Here is a 5,560-nt window from a genome sequence, read left to right on the forward strand (position 1 = left end):
GCTCTATTGTAATTCAATGAATCAATAATAGTTTATCTTCTTCTTCAATCTTTTCTCTTGAATTTCGTTAGAAAGCTTCTCGATCTAATTCCATTGAGTAGTTGTCTTGGGAAAGAGACCACTCATACTTGGAATCCTTCGGAGCCTTGGGAAAGGAATGGAGGATTCATGCTAGAGAAGCTTTCTCACAGTGGATTGGATTGGGGTTTGGATGGATATTGTGACATGTAATCCTACCAAATTGTGGTTCATGAAATTGTGTGGTATAATCAGTGATCAAGCATCATCTCTTCTTATGAACATTTAAACCAAGGGATTGGGAATTTGTTTGTTTTTAGAGAGCATTGGTGAGCCAAGGAATTGGGATCCAATCATATAAGATTGCCAAGCAAAATTCAATGAATGCATTGGTTGAGGAAGAGATTTACATGTTTTGATTCGGAGATTTCAATATCTCCTAAACCCAATGAATTCCCCATTTCTGATTTCCACTTTCTCTTTACATTCTGCAATTCAATTCTTGCAATCATCCCCATTCCCTTTTAATTTCAGCAATTTACATTCTGCTCTTTAATTCATGCAATTTAAGATTCAGCCATTTAATTTTCTTGTCATTTACTTTTCCCGCCAATTTTACATTCCGCAATTCTCATCTCAAATCTTGATTCCGCTCAACTAGAACACACTTCTAATCCGAATTGCTCACTCAACCAATCCTTGTGGGATTCGACCTCACTCTATTGTGAGTTTTTACTTGACGACGATAACCGGTGCACTTGCCGGAAGGAATTTTGCCGATCGTGCAATTTCCTAAATCGTAGCATAACACGTTTATGCGCATCAAGTTTATGGCGCCGTTGCCGGGGATTGGTTTTCGATTGACAATTCTCAAATTGGAAGCTAACTAGATTGAGCAATTTTCTCTTGCTTTGATTAATTCTGTTCTAGATACTTGTTGAATTTTAATTTCTGCACTTGGTTACATGCTTTCCTTCTTTATGCCTTTAAATCCATGCAACTAACTCACTGACTCACTAACTGTTTGATTTAATTCCTCAATTGATCTAACCATACTCTTCCATTAACCAAGAGTATTTCACTTGTTTGTGTTTGAGCTGTGTTCTTGTATGACAGGTAGGAGAGGAGAGACATCAACTCCTCCATATACCGAACCGGAAAGGACCCTTCATAGACTTAGAAGGGAAGCAAGAGGGAAGAGAGTAGTGGGAGAAGAGGAATCTGAAGGAGAATCTGAGGACAATTTTGAGGAAGCTCTAGATCTCAACATGGATAGAGAAGTTCACAACCATGAGAGAGCTGATGGAAACAATGCCATTCCTGAGAGGAGGGTTCTTAGTTCATACATAAACCCAACCTCTGGGAACTGTGGTAGTAGCATCCAGAAACCACCCATTCAGGCCAACAATTTTGAGCTCAAGCCACAGCTAATATCATTGGTGGAAAATCATTGTTCCTTTGGAGGAAGTGCTAATGAAGACCCAAACCAACATCTCACAAAATTCCTGAGAATTTGTGACACTGTGAAGTCCAATGGAGTCCAGGAAGATGCCTATAAACTGCTTTTGTTCCCATTTTCACTTAGGGACAAGGCAGCTAAGTGGCTGGAATCATTCCCAAGGGGGAGTCTAACCACATGGGATGAGGTGGAAGGCAAGTTTCTGGCACGTTTCTACCCTCCACAAAAGGTCAATAGGCTTCGATCTGAGGTCCAGACTTTTAGACAACAAGATGGTGAAACTCTCTACGAGGCATGGGAGAGATTCAAGGACTTGACAAGGAAATGCCCACCAAACATGTTCCATGATTGGGTGCAACTGCACATCTTCTATGATGGGCTCTCTTATGAATCAAGGAAGGCTGTAGACCATTCATCAAGAGGTTCATTGAACAAGAAAAAGACCGTGGAAGAAGCCATTGAAGTGATCGAGACAGTGGCTGAGAATGAGTACTACTATGCATCAGAAAGGCACAACACTAAGGGAGTCATGGAGCTGAACCATGTTGATACAATTCTAGCCCAAAACAAGGTGTTTGCCAAGCAACTAGCAGAGCTTACCAGGCAATTAGAAACAAAGCAAGTGGCTGCAATACACACACAAGATCAAGAGGAAGTAGGCATTGAAGGAGGTGATTGGGATGAGGTTAACTATGTGGGAAACCAACAAAGGCAATCATATGATCCACACTCCAACACTTACAACCCAGGCTGGAGAAACCACCCAAACTTTGGGTGGGGAAACCAACAAACCCAACCACAAAACCACAAACCTTACAACCACAACCAACAAAACAATTCCACATACCAAAACTCCAACCAAAGATCATACCAAGCCACACAAAACACTTACCCCCAACCATCATATCATGGCCAAAATAATCAACATACCCAACCTAATCCGAACCAACAATTTCAAGATCAATTAAACCGGATGGAAGGAATGCTTGCAACCATGAGCCAAGACATAATTGAATTGAAGGCTTTTAAGGAAGAAGTAAATTCTAACTTGCAAAACCAAGGAGCTGCCATCCAGAAGCTAGAAAATCAAATTTTGTATTTGACTAAGCAAGCCCCTGGGACAAGCAGTTCTCATACTGTTAAGGCTATTGCAAGGGAGGAATGTAAGGCCATAACCCTCAGAAGTGGAAAGAATCTAAAGGAGATTTCAAGGGAAACCACAGAGGATGAAGTAAAGGAAAATGTGAAAGACAAAGAACAAGGACAATCTGTTACACCGTTTGCAACAAAAGAAAAAGAAAAAGAGGTCTTGAAGCCTTACACACCTAAAGCACCTTATCCTCAACGTTTGATGAAAAGTGAAAAGGATGGCCAATTCTCCAGGTTCTTGGAGATTTTCAAGAAGCTTCAAATCAACATTCCCTTTGCTGAAGCAATAGAGCAAATGCCACTCTATGCAAAATTCTTAAAAGAATTGATGACCAAGAAGAGAAGCTGGAGAAATGAGGAAACTGTGTTGTTAACTGAAGAATGCAGTGCCATCATTCAGCACAAATTGCCTCAGAAATTGAAGGACCCAGGCAGTTTCCAAATCCCCTGTATTATAGGAGAAGTCATGGTGGAGAAGGCCTTGTGTGATTTAGGGGCCAGCATCAATTTGATGTCGCTAACAATGATGAAAAGAATGAAGATTGAAGAGGCCAAACCAACAAGAATGGCCCTCCAATTGGCAGATCGAACTTTTAAATTCCCTCATGGGATAGTTGAGGATTTGTTGGTAAAGGTGGGAGAATTTATATTTCCTGCTGATTTTGTGGTGTTAGATATGGAGGAAGAAGCCAAAGCTTCAATAATTCTGGGAAGACCCTTCCTAGCTACTGCTGGAGCCATCATAGATGTACAAAAGGGTGAACTCACTCTTAGACTCCATGATGAGAAATTGGTGTTTAATGTATTCAAGGCAATGAGCTATCCATCAGAATCACTAAGGGAGTGCATGAGGGTTGATGTAGTGGACATTGCAGTACAAGAAACTTTTGAGGAAACAATAAAGGAAGTGGCAGAGGAGGAGTTCACCAAGGATATTGAAGTTAGTGATATCAAGGATGATGACACAACTATGCTAAGTAGGCCAGAGAAAGTGAAAGAAGAAAAGGAAGCACCAAAACCTGAGCTCAAAGCATTGCCCCCTAATCTCAAGTATGCATACTTGGGTAGTGATGAGAGTCACCCTGTTATCATTAGCTCGGCCTTGAGCCAAGAACAAGAAGAAGAATTGATCAAGGTGCTGCAAACTCATCAAGATGCCATTGGATGGACCCTAGCTGATTTGAAGGGGATAAGTTCATCCATATGCATGCATAAAATCTTGTTAGAAGAGGATGCTAGACCCTCCATTCAAGCTCAAAGAAGATTGAACCCCGTCATGAAAGAAGTGGTACAAAAGGAAGTGAGGAAGTTATGGCAGGCAGGGGTAATCTACCCCATTTCTGATAGCCCATGGGTTAGTCCCATCCATGTAGTGCCCAAGAAAGGTGGCATAACTGTGGTTCCAAATGAGAAGAACGAACTCATACCCACAAGAACCGTTACTGGATGGAGGATGTGCATAGACTACAGGAAACTCAATGAAGCCACCAGAAAAGATCATTTCCCACTCCCATTCATGGATCAGATGCTTGAAAGGCTTGCCGGACATGCTTACTATTGCTTCTTGGATGGATATTCGGGCTACAACCAAATAGTAGTTGATCCTAGTGATCAAGAGAAAACATCATTTGTTTGTCCATATGGAGTTTTTGCTTATAGACGCATGCCCTTTGGGTTGTGCAATGCACCTGCCACTTTCCAAAGATGCATGCTGTCCATCTTTTCGGACATGATTGAAAAATTTATTGAGGTCTTCATGGACGATTTTTCTGTGTTTGGGGATTCTTTTCCCAGCTGCCTACACCACCTTGCCTTGGTGCTTAAGAGGTGCCAAGAGACTAATCTAGTATTAAACTGGGAAAAGTGTCATTTCATGGTCACAGAAGGAATAGTCCTTGGCCACAAAATCTCTAATAGAGGCATGGAGGTGGACAGAGCTAAGGTGGAAATCATTGAAAAACTACCTCCACCAAGTAATGTCAAGGCAGTTAGGAGCTTTTTGGGACACGCTGGTTTTTACAGAAGGTTTATTAGAGACTTTTCTAAAATAGCCAAACCTTTGAGTAACTTGCTCGTCTCTGATACACCCTTTGTATTTGATAAAAATTGCATGCTAGCCTATGATCTCTTGAAGCAAAAACTTTCCTCTGCACCTATCATTGCCCCACCTGATTGGAACTTACCTTTTGAACTGATGTGTGATGCATCAGACCTTGCTATTGGGGCCGTGTTAGGACAAAGGAAAAACAATTTGGTGCATGTGATTTATTATGCCAGTAAAGTCTTGAATGCTAACCAAAAGAATTACACAACCACTGAAAAAGAACTCTTGGCAATAGTCTTTGCATTTGACAAATTTAGATCTTATCTCATTGGATCTAAAGTCATTGTCTTCACTCATCATTCAGCTTTAAAATATTTACTTGCTAAACAAGAATCTAAACCAAGACTTATTAGATGGGTTCTTTTGTTGCAGGAATTTGACATTGAAATCAAAGACAAGAAGGGTGTAGAAAACAAGGTGGCAGATCATTTATCAAGGATACCATGTGAAGAAGGAAGCACACAAAGCACACATGTAAATGAGTGCTTTCCTGATGAACAACTCATGGTAATTCACAAAGCACCCTGGTTTGCAGACATAGCAAATTTCAAGGCCACTGGGAGTTTACCTTTGGAATTTAACAAACATCAAAGGAAGAAATTGGTAAATGATGCCAAATACTTCATCTGGGACGAACCATACTTGTTCAAAAAATGTTCCGATGGCATACTCAGAAGATGCATATCCGAGGAAGAAGGAAGGGAAGTCTTATGGGACTGCCATGGCTCCACTTATGGAGGGCACTTTGCAGGAGAAAGAACAGCAGCTAAGGTGTTGCAGTGTGGTTTTTATTGGCCCACTATCTTCAAAGATGCAAAAGAATTAGTGAA

At 41.0% G+C, this 5,560-nt stretch overlaps 1 non-coding gene across 1 annotated transcript; it reads right to left on the reverse strand.

The window, feature by feature from the left end:
• Positions 1–1,712: 1,712 nt before the first annotated feature.
• Positions 1,713–1,816, reverse strand: LOC112788463 (small nucleolar RNA R71). The gene has a single exon (XR_003195825.1). It is a non-coding gene; the product is annotated as a small nucleolar RNA R71 (small nucleolar RNA).
• Positions 1,817–5,560: the final 3,744 nt, after the last annotated feature.

Source organism: Arachis hypogaea, chromosome 20 (assembly GCF_003086295.3).
Source record: "Arachis hypogaea cultivar Tifrunner chromosome 20, arahy.Tifrunner.gnm2.J5K5, whole genome shotgun sequence".
Lineage (NCBI taxonomy): Eukaryota > Viridiplantae > Streptophyta > Magnoliopsida > Fabales > Fabaceae > Arachis > Arachis hypogaea.